Source organism: Loxodonta africana, chromosome 5 (genome assembly GCF_030014295.1).
Source record: "Loxodonta africana isolate mLoxAfr1 chromosome 5, mLoxAfr1.hap2, whole genome shotgun sequence".
Lineage (NCBI taxonomy): Eukaryota > Metazoa > Chordata > Mammalia > Proboscidea > Elephantidae > Loxodonta > Loxodonta africana.
Genome location: NC_087346.1, coordinates 102,352,595 through 102,364,105, shown reverse-complemented (window position 1 = coordinate 102,364,105; position 11,511 = coordinate 102,352,595). Strand labels below are relative to the sequence as shown.

At 43.4% G+C, this 11,511-nt stretch overlaps 1 protein-coding gene across 4 annotated transcripts in view; it reads left to right on the top strand.

The window, feature by feature from the left end:
• Positions 1-9,962: 9,962 nt before the first annotated feature.
• CEP135 (centrosomal protein 135) overlaps positions 9,963-11,511 on the top strand; it is a 92,762-nt gene continuing 91,213 nt past the window's right edge. For all 4 annotated transcript variants that reach the window (XR_010322098.1, XM_064285769.1, XM_003415888.4 and 1 more), the window contains exon 1: positions 9,963-10,190. The gene's annotated coding sequence lies outside the window, so the exon portion shown is untranslated. The remainder of the gene's footprint in view (positions 10,191-11,511) is intronic.

Genomic DNA, 11,511 nt, shown 5'->3' with positions numbered 1-11,511 from the left:
CAGAGCCTAGCAAACACTCAATACATCACGGCTATTATCTGTTTATTAATATTTTAGCTTATTGTCTTTCTCTACCTTTCACTTGGCTACCTACTCATCCTTCACGTTTCAGTTTTCATTTACCAAAAAAATAAGTTGCTGTCAAGTAGATTCTGACTCATGGTGACTTCATGTTTGTCAGGGTAGAACTATGCTCCATAGAGTTTTCTTTTATATATATATATATATATAATTTATTTTTGTTGTTGTACCATAGGTTTTCAATGGCTGATTTTCTGGAAGTAAATTACCAGGTCTTTCTTCTAAGGCATATCTGGGTGGACTCAAACCTCCAACTTTTTGGTTAACCATTTGCACCACTCAGGAACTCCCCAGTTTTTATTTACATGCCTCTTTATTTTCAGTGGGAGCCCTGGTGGTGCAGTGGTTAAGTGATACAGCTGTTAACCAAAAGGTTGGCCGTTTGAATCCACCAGATGTTCTTTGGAAACCCTATGTGTCAGTTCCACTCTGTCCTCTAGGGTTGATATGGGGTCAGAATTGACTCTACAGCAGTGGGTTTTGGTTTTTTTTGTTTGTTTTTTCAGTGAGTTTGAGTCTCTTTTCATATGGCCAAAAACCTTTTGATGGTTAGCTTTTCATATCTTTGCACATTAAGAATTATTTTTCTAATATGTTCTATTATTTGTTAGTCTTTTTATTGTCAGTTTGTAGGAGCTCTTTATATACTGGGCCTATGATATGAGTTGCAAATATTTTTTCCAGTTTATCCTTTGTCTTTTGACCATAGCACTTTAGACATGTAGAAGGTATTTTTTTTTAATGTAGTAGTGTTTATCAGTATTTTCATTCATGCAGAGACCTCAAAAATCTCTATTCCTACTGACCTCAAATACTGATTTAAAAGTGTGATTCCTTGCACTAGCATCATGACATGAGAATTCCTGATGTCTTCATAGAAACACAGAATAAATTCCTCCATTATCAAGATGCTTCAACATTGTGCTTTTAACTGGTGAGTGATTTTCCTGTGTCTCTGCTGCTAAAGAGTAGCTTCTCATAACATCTGATCATTCACGAAGCTTGAGTGTCCTTCGTAGCTAAGTCACTGTGGCTCCAGACAGACTGGAACTACTGTAAACATTACCCTTATCTGCCTGTAATATCGGGTTGCCAGCCAAACCATACACCTGTGGCAACAGAGAAACTGAGTTGCTGCTGCTTAAATCAAAGGACCTGAATTTGCTGTCAATAATATTGATATTTTTAAAACAACAAAAAATTTTTTTTTTTTTTATATTTTAGCCTCTGGATAAATCCACAGTGCCAGACACACTACTTGACTTACACGTGCAGAGAAGAACACATCAGTCTTCTAAAGGTACAAAGGATATATTAGTCTTTGTACCTTAAGGAGCTCAGTCTAATGAGGGAACAGGTGTGATGGATTGAATTATGTCCCCCCCAAAATGTGTGTATTAACTTGGTTAGGCCATGATTCCCAGTATTCTGTGGTTGTCCTCCATTTTGTGATTGTAATTTTAGGTTAAAGAGGATTTAAGATGGGGTGTAACACCCTTGCTCAGGCCACATCCCTAATTCAATGTAAAGGGAGTTTCCCTGGGGTGTGGCCTGCACCACCTTTTATCACTCAAGAGATAAAAAGGAAACGGAAGCAAACCGAGAGTGGGAGACCTCATACCACCAAGAAAGCAGTGCCAGGAGTAGAGTGTGTCCTTTGGACTCGGGATCCCTGTGCAGAGAAGCTCCTAGTCCAGTAGAGGACTGATAAGAAGGCCAACAGGGAAAGAAAGCCTTCCCCTGGAGCTGACACCCTGAATTTGGACTTCTAGCCCACTTTACTGTGAGGAAATAAACTTCCCTTTGTTAAAGCCCTCCACTTGTGGTATTTCTGTTATAGCAGCACTAGATGACTAAGACAACAGGATAATAAGTGATCACAGTTAACAATATTCAGATATACAGAATATATTTTGGGAAAATACAGAGGAGAAACCTAAAAAAATGAACCTCAATGTATCCCTGTTACTTTCTCCTACACATGGCCTGCACACACCCAGCTGCTTCCAGGTATTTCTGTAATATCACCTCAAACCCCTTATATTGCAGACCAAGCTTACCATCGGCCCCCCTCTCTCCTTCCCAGCACACTTCCAGCTGGCTTCCTGATTGTGCCATCTTGGTGTCTGTGCACCAGCACAGTCTTCAGTCTCTGAAGGTCAAAACTGTGGCATTTACCTGGATTCCTTCCACTTCTTCACTCACGAAGGCTGGTCTGTCATTAAACCCTGCCCATTTTTTCCTTGTAATATTCCTGTCATTTTCCCTCAGGCCTTTATTACATCATTAAAATAGTCTTCCAACTATTGTCCTAAATAACATTGTTTTCCGCACCATTCTTCTACTGTTGTTGTTGTTAATTGCCATCCAAGTGATTCTTACTCATAGTGATCCCATGTGTGCAGAACAGAACTGCTCCATCGGGTTTTCAAGGCTGCGACCTTTTGGGAAAAGATTGCCAAGTCTGTCTTCTGAGTTGCCTCTGAGTAGTTAGAAGTGCTAACTTTTCAGCTAATAGTTATGCACTTAGCCATTTGCACCACTCAAGGACTCCATCCTTCTATTACCCAGGTTAATTTTTACCAAAACTCATTTCATTATGTGATTCTACAGTTTAAAATCTTTCAATAACTCTCCACTACTTATTGGATAAAATTCAAGCTCTGAAACATTTGTGAGTCCTTTAGTAATCTGACTTCACGTTTCATTTCCAGTCTTGTCATCACCTATGCCCTTTGTTCGTCCCTGTCCCAGACTGTCTGTGGTTTTTGCTATTACTGAAGCAACCATGCTTCCCATCAATACCTTTCCCATCATGTTATCTCCTCTCTTCGTTTTTTCTCTTACCCAAATCTCCGTACTGCTCTACTATACCGTAGAGCAATGGCAGAATAATCTTCCTCTTCTTTATGCGTCTAAGTTCTAGTTTGTTCAAGGTCCAAAGCCAAGTCCCAGCTGCTCAATGAAACTGAGTGGTTGCTCTCATCCTCAGAGCATTTCCTAAAATTTTCTGAACTCCTGTAATATTCATTCTGTGCCATCAGCTGGCACTTACGTTTTTACGGAATGGAGTTCCATCATACAACCATTTTACTTTCAAAGGTTCAAGAAAATGCTCTCAGCCAAGAAACATAGAAATAATAATAAGAAAAAACACAATTTTGAATATTTTGGCAACCCTGCCCACTCTTTTACTTTATGCCCCCCAGTGAAATTGAGACAGAGGATGCAATTCTGCTGTTCTCTCAGTCAAGCACAATTTCCTTGTGTTTCTGGAAATTGAGCATCTCATCACTCTGAATGTGAGTCTAGCATTAAAGATACATATTTGATAGTATATGATATTTGTTTCATTGGCTGACTTTAGAATCTTACTTCCAATAAGACACTATTTCATATCTCACTGTATTGCTCTATTATACTATAAAGCAATGGCAGAATAAGACTTTTAAACTTCATTGAATTCTTTCACTATCACCTGGATGGTCTCACCATCCCTCTCCTGCTCCAAACACAGAGAAATAAATAAACAAGGTTGGAAAATTCCTGGCTTTAAAGTAAAATGAAAAAGGGAGGGAGGAAAGAAAAAGAAAAACCATTATGCACATGTAAGGCTCTGTAGGATATGTGACACAATCTTTTGTCTATCTGCTCCCTCAGACTAACAAAGATATCAAGAGCGAGGAGTGCAGTAGGTTGAATGTTGTTGTTGTTGGTTGCCGATGAGTCAATTCCAGCTCATGGCAACCACATGTGTGCACAGTAGAACTGCTCCACAGGGCTTTCAAAGCTGGGCTATATGAAGAAGAACGGAGCATCAGGATTAGAGGAAGGCCTACTAGCAACCTGGTTATGCAGGTGACACAACCTTGCTTGCTGGAAGTGAAGAGGACTTGAAGCACTTACTAATGAAGATCAAAGACTACAGCCTTCAGTATGAATTACACCACAACATAAAGAAAACAAAAATCATCCCAACTGGACCAATAAGCAACATCATGATAAATGGAGAAAAGATTGAAGTTGTCAAGGATTTCATTTTACTTGGATCCACAATCAATGCCCACAGAAGCAGCAGTCAAGAAATCAAATAAAGTATGGCATTAGGCAAATCTGCTACAAAAGGCCTCTTTAAAGTGTTAAAAAGAAAAAAATGTCACTTTGAGGATTTAGATGCGCCTGACCCAAGTCATGGTGTTTTCAATCACCTCAATGCTTGTGAAAGCTGGACAATGAATAAGGAAGACCAAAGAAGAATTGATGCTTTGAATTACTGTGTTGTCGAAGAGCATGGACTTCCAAAAGAATGAAAAAATCCATCTTGGAAGAAATACAGGCAGAATGCTCCTTAGAAGCAAGGATGGCAAGACTAAGTCTCCCGCACTTTGGACATGTTATCAGGAGGGATCAGTCCCTGGAGAAAGACATTGTGCTTGGTAAAATAGAGGGTCAAGGAAAAAGAGAAGGCTGTGAATGAAAAGGATTGGCTGCAGCAATGGGCTCAAGCATAATAACTATTATGAGGATGGCACAGGACAAGGCAGTGTTTTGTTCTGTTGCACATAGTGTCACTATGAGTTGGAACCAACTTGACGGTACCTAACAACAAAAACATAGGGCTCTCAAGGCTGTGACCTTTCAGAAGCAGATTGCCACGGCTGTCTTCTGAAGAGCTTCTGGGTGAGTTCAAATGGCCAACCTTACAGCTAGTAGTTGAGTCCTTAGCTGTTTGCGTCACCCAGGCAGCCAATAGGTTGAATAGTGGCTCCCCCAAAAAAGATATGTCCACGTCTTAGTTCTCAGAACCTGTGAATGTTACCTTTTTTGGGAAAAAGAGTCTTTGCAGATGTAATTAAGTCAAAGATCTTGAGATGAAGAGATCATCCTGTATTATCCAGGTGGGTGCTGAATTTAATAACAGCCAAACCAAACTCATTGCTGTCAAGCTGATTCTGACTCATAGCAACCCTAAAGGACAGAGTAGAGCTGCCCCATAGGGTTTCCACGGAGTGGCTGGTGGGTTTGAATGGCTGACCTTTTGGTTAGCAGCTGTAGTTCTTAACCACTATGCCACCAGGGTTTCTGAATTCAGTAACAAGTGTTCTTATAAAGAGACACATAGGGGAGATTTGACAACACACAGAGGAAAAGTCCCTGTGAAGACGAAGGCAGAGATTAGAGTGATGGATGTGGCCACAGGCCAAGAGCCTCCAGAGGGAGTGCAGCCCGGCTGACACCAAGATTTTGGACTTCTGGCCTCCAGAACTGTGGGATAGTAAATTTCTGTTGTGTTGAGCCACTAGCTTATGGTAGTTTGCTACAGCAGCCCTAGGAAATTAATACAAGGAGGAAAAGTAGGGAAGGACCAGATCAACTTAACAGAATCAGCACTCAAGTCCAGAGTCTAGGAACTCCCCACCCTCCATACCCTACACCCTGAGAAAGCAAGTGCCAAGGAGTCTCCAGGAGACAGGTTAGTGCATGCATTTATGTCACCTCTGCTTAGGAGCATTATCAGTTATCTTTCTCATCACTATCTGGAGAGGAGCACACACTGATGGCAGCCAGCAAACAGCTTGTTAATGTGCGGAATGAATGATGCCTGCCTATCTCCAGAGAGTTTACTTAGGTTGCAGCTGACCCATCCTATGAACGGGGCCCTGCAGGCAACATCTGCAGAATGCTGAGGGTAAGGAAGGCAAAGGTGGAGCTAGATGGAACCAGGAGTCCCTGGATAGTACAGACTGTTAACACACTCAGCGGCTAACCAAAAGCCTGGAGGTTCAAGTCCATCCAGAGGTGCCTCAGAAGAAAGACCTGGTGAACTACTTCTGAAAAACTGGCCATTGAAAACCCAGTGGAGTGTAGTTCTACTGACACACGTGGGTCACCACAGGTCAGAACTGACTCAAGGGCAACTGGTTTTTCTAGATGGAACCAGGTCAAGATTCCCTACAGGCAGGGCAATGGGAAACCCACCACCAAAGACAACCCTGCTTTTAGCTCCACCTTCATTTCCATCTCCAGGGGCATCTGGTGCCTCCAGTTCCTGGGCCTTTTGAGGTTTCTAGAGTAGTTGGGTTGCTTCTTATCTCTTCCGACTGCTGGTTGGAATTCAGATTTTTCAGGGTTAAGAAGTCAGTTTCCAGCTATCCGATGGCTTTCCAGCTTCCAAAATTTTATTGACATTGGATCCTCTCCCATTCTCTTTGTCCTAAAGACTTTTAAAACGTTCCTTAAAAATCCCTTTACTGTTATTTTAGCAGGGTGAAGGTAAGAGGTGCTAAGGCCAATGTGTACACTCAACATGCCATCTTTAACTAGGATGATGCAAACTTTTTATCTGAACATTTGTCCCTTGATTCGATTTTGGAAAATTCTTAGCTGTTATGTCTTCCAACATTGCATCTCTGCTGTATTAGTTTTCTATTACTACTCTAACAGATTACCACAAATTAGCATCTTAAAACAGTACAATTTTATTATCTCACAGTTCTGTAGGTCAAAAGTCCATAGACTGGGCTGGCTCCTCTGTTTCTGGTCTCATAAGGCAGAAATCAAGGTGTGAGCCAGCCTGGGGGGCCTGGGGGAGGAACTGCTTCCAAGCTCACTTAGGTTGTTGGCAGGAATTCAACCTCACGCAGCCATAGGGTTGGGGTTCCTGTTTGCTTACTGGCTGTCAGCTGGGGACCTCTCGAAGCTCCTTAGGGTCACCTCCATTCCTCATTACATTGCCCCCTCCATTCTCAAAACAGCAATGGCAGTGTGAAGTACTTTTCACCCTTCAAATCTCACTTCTGCCACGTGCCTCTTCTGCCTCTAGTCAGAGAAACTTCCTGCCTTTTAGGGTCTCATGTGATTACATTGGGCCCACCTAGATAATCCAGGATAATCTCTCTATTTTAAGGCTTGTAATCTTAATTACATCTGCAAAGTTCCTATCGCCATGTGACCACATATTCACGGGGTGTGAACATATTTGGGGGGCTATTCTGCCTTCTGTAGCTACTATCCCTCTAGTACCTTTGAGGAGCCTCTCAAGACGATACGTATATTTTTTTCATTGCTTTTTCATACATCTTCTTTGTCTGCACTAGGTCTTAGGTGAATTCTTTAATTCTTTTAACAGTGTCAAATCTACACTTGGGGCCCCGGTGGTGCAGTGGTAGAAGAACTTGGCTGCTAACCAAAGGGTTGGCAGTTCGAATCCAAAAGCCGCTCCTTGGAAACCCTACGGGGCAGTTCTACTCTGTCCTGTAGGGATGCTATGAGTTGGAATCCACTCGATGGCAATGGGTTTAGTTTGGTAATCTACAGGCAAGCTGCTTTAATAATTTTTTTTTAATTTATGATTATACTTTTACTTTCCAAGTTCTGTGATTAGTTCTCTTTCATACTCATCTCTTCTTGTTTCTTTTAATAGTTTTTGTTATTTTTAATGGCAATTATTCCTTCATCCATCTAGACCAGTGGTTCTCATCCAGGGGTGATTTTGACCCTCAGGGGATATTTGGCAATGTCTGGAGACATTTTTTTTTTTTTGTCCTTTTTTACTGGGTTAAGTGAAAGTTTACAGACCAAGTCAGTCTCTCATGCAAAAACTTATACACACCTTGCTCTGTACTCCCCCTAATGAGATGGCACACTTCTCCTCTCCACCCTGTATTCCCCGCGTTCATTCAACCGGCTCCTGTCCCCCTCTGTCTTCTCATCTCGCCTCCAGATAGGAGCTGCCCACATAGTTTCATGTGTCTACTTGATCCAAGAAGCTCACTCCTCACCAGTATCATTTTCTGTCTTATAGTCCAGTCCAACCCATTTAAAGAGTTGGCTTCGGGAATGGTTCTAGTCTTGGGCTAACAGAAGGTCTGGGGACCGTGATCTCCGTGGTCCTTTGAGTCTTAGACCATTAAGTCTGGTCTTTTTTAGGAGAATTTGAGGTCTGCATCCCACTGTTCTCCTGCAACCTCAGGGATTCTCTGTTGTGTTCCATGTCAGGGCAGTGGAGACATTTTTGATTGTCACAACTGAGGTAGGATCCAGAGATGTTGCTAAACATTCCTACAATGCACAGGACTGTACTTCCCACCAAAGACTTATCCAGCTCAAAATGTCAATAGTGCTGCGGTTGAAAAACCTTGATCTACCCACTACCACACCTTAAATATACTCATTTTAAAGACTTTGTCAGATTCTTTTATTTAGTTTCATCTGGAGATATTTCATTCTTTTATTGTTTATTTTGTTGGCTATTGTTGTTAGCATTAGACTTCATCATTGTTTTTACATTTTGGTTTGCAGGCTCATTTTCAGTGAGTTCCCCCCACCTCCCCGCGCTCCCCCTCTTTCTTTTTTTCTTTACATCTGGCTCTCTCTCCTCCCTATTTCAGTTTTGAGGGTGTCTCACCAGATCTCTGAGCTCCAATAAAGCGCCAAGCAAGTCTCACAAGGGCATTTCAGGGCTCCTTCCACGGCGATCCCGGAGTAACGTAAAGTCTGGGCAGCAGGCTGTTTCTGTTGCCACACTGTGTCTGTTTCCTCCTATCTCCCTAGGCCTGCAGCTTGCTCAAAGCCCCAGACCATGGGTGGTGGGCAGCAACATTTGCTTTGTTTTCCTTCCCAGACTCCTTTGCGTGCCAGGGATTCTGACCTCAGGCCTTGGAGTCCAGCAGTGAGCCTGACGCCGGTCTTACATGTCACTTGGTGCACTTAACAGTTCCCTTTATCCCGCAGAAAAAAAAATTCTGGTCCCACCATCTGCTTCTGATCAGGAGCCAAGAAGTCCCACTCACCTATTTGCAGTCTTTTTTTTTGGTTTTTATTTTTATATTTTCTAATTGTTTTGTGTTTGGAGCAAAGTTAAAGAATCATCTTGACTGGATAGTTATTGCAAAGCCATTTTGCTATGATATTTATTTATTGTTACCTCTTTTCAAAAACGATTTAGTTGTTACTCCCCAAAAAGTGTGTTTAATTGTAAATGTGCAAAACGTAATACAAAAGCCATCTATAGAATCCAACGCACTGCCTCCAGAAATTCCATAAAACCACTCATGCAAAAAACCGGACAGGGCATACAAAATGGAAACGTTAAAGCATATATGAATGTGTGCTAAGTTATTCACAACCCACAGAGTAGTCACATGATACACAAATTGCAAGTACATTTTCAGAGCAGAAGGCCTACTTGGAAGGGAGAGTAGTGAACAGGCAGGAATTGAGCTCCTTTCTGACCAATTAGAAAGTTTCAGGAAGGAAACAGAATGCCAGGACGTGTCCATGTGTTTTCCATATGCCAGCAGGATCTCTATAATCATTTTATTTGAATTTAATTTCATTCACAAATGTTTGCATGGATGCTAGAGAAACATAAAAAAAAAAGAACAAAATTTTTTTTTCTTTTTTTTTTTTTGAGAAACATAGCTGACTAAAACGATCTCAGTCAAGGAAGTCAGGATTTTTTAAGGGTGGGGGAAGGAAAGACATAAACAATTATGTTTTCATGGGATGAGTTCTATAGTATGTGTCTACACACAGCGTTACGGGGCCACAGTGTGGGGGCAATAATTCATTGCGTTGGGTGACAGGAAAAAAACTGCGAAAACGGTATTTAAACTGGGAGATTACGCGGTCTGTAGGCGTTCACTTTGTGGGTTAGGGCTAATCCGCTCTTGGGATCAGGACGCCGGGGCTAGAGGGAAGTCCCCGCTTTTAACCTGCACGTAGTAGATGACCAACGTATCCGCCTGATAGGAGGATCCCACGTCAAGCACCAGCGGAGGTTCGTGCCTTGCCAGCCGCGGGTCCCGTCCGCTAGGGGGCGCCACGGTTCCGCGCCGTCCGGCCGTTACGTTTCCGGGCACCGGGGCCCCGCGCCGCCATAGCCGCCGTCGCCGCCGGGCGCGTCCACGCCGCGCTGCGAGTCCTCCTCCTCTCCCGTTACCGAGGCAACGGCGGCACCTCCTCCGCGACCGTCCGGATCGTCTGTCCGCGCCATTTTCAAACTGCCCTAAAGCTGGAGCCGGTGGCCGGGCGGAAGAAGCTAGCGAGGGAGGCGAGGTGTTGAGAAGCGATGCGGCCGCAGGCGGAGGGAGCGGCCGGAGTTGCCAGTGAGTGCGGCCGCCGAGAGCTGGAGGGCCGGGCGGGACCGGCAGCGGCTGCGCTTGCCGTGCGGCCCCCGCGGCCCAGGCCTGGGCGCTGCCGAGAAGCCGCGCGGCCGCGGGAGGAAGTGGGGCCGGAGCGGGGCCGGGGTCCGGGCTGGCCCGTCGGGGCGGATGGGCAGGCAGGAGGCGGTCGAAGCGCGGACAGGACCCTGGCCGCCCTGCTTCCGACACCCCTTTCCCTTCAGCACCCGACTGCAAAGTCACAAACCCGGCTTGGCCTGGGGATGCTGAACCCTCTGACTTTTTCCTGTCCAGCTCATCACTGGCCGGCTGGGGCGTCGTGCAGACTAGCCTGCTATTGACTTATTTAACATTTAAAATGCTCTGTTACAGTAAGACTCATGCATGCTCTCTGTAAAAACAAAAATGCCCAAAAGAGTAGGACGAGAGCCATTTAATTAACTTTTGCCCAGCACCTTAGAAAACATTCCTTTCTGCCTTCCAGCTTGTGCTATTTTAGGTTCAGTAAGGAAAGAAAGAAGTCCTGGTGGGACAATGGTTAAGCACTCGGCTGCTAACCGAAAGGTGGGCGGTTCGAACCCACCAGACCCTCCGCAGGAGAAAGATAAAGATGTGGCAGTCTGTTTCCAGCCTTGGAAACCCTATGGAACAGTTTTACGCGGTGCTATAGGGTCGCTGTAAGTCGGAATCGACAGATAGCAACGGGTTTGTTGGTTTTAAGGAAAGAAAAGTGATTTCCAGAACCTTTCTTCAGTACTAGCACTTCATAATCTCTGTGGCAATTTTCGTTTTAAAATATTTAACCCATTAAAAAAAACCATATACAGTTCAATTTTCAGACTGCCAAAGGACTAACAGAGCTGTGGAATGAACACTTATGGTTCCTTTTAGGGAACTTTTCAGCACAGGAAATCCAGAAACAAGTAGCAGGAAAGCTATCCTATTTTTTAACGCCTTAACATGTAAGTTTAAAATTAGGCTTTAGCCTTCTCTACACTAAAAGGAAATATGAGCAAACATTTTAAAGTTAAAAACAATTACTGTATCTTCATTATCTTCAATGTGTTAATTATTCTGTAAGTTTCATTAATTCTAGCAGTAATCACTATTTTCCATGATCAGTCCCCTCACCACCACCAAATTTCCATACTTGGAGATAACCTCAGTTAACGTTTTTGTTACTTTGGTGCATACACACCAACCAGTGGATGTTGTAAAAATAAGGTATACTGACTTTCAGATGTCAGCTGCCCAAAATTAGGTAGATGGACAATTCCAAACAAGTACACGTTTGGCACCCCAAAAT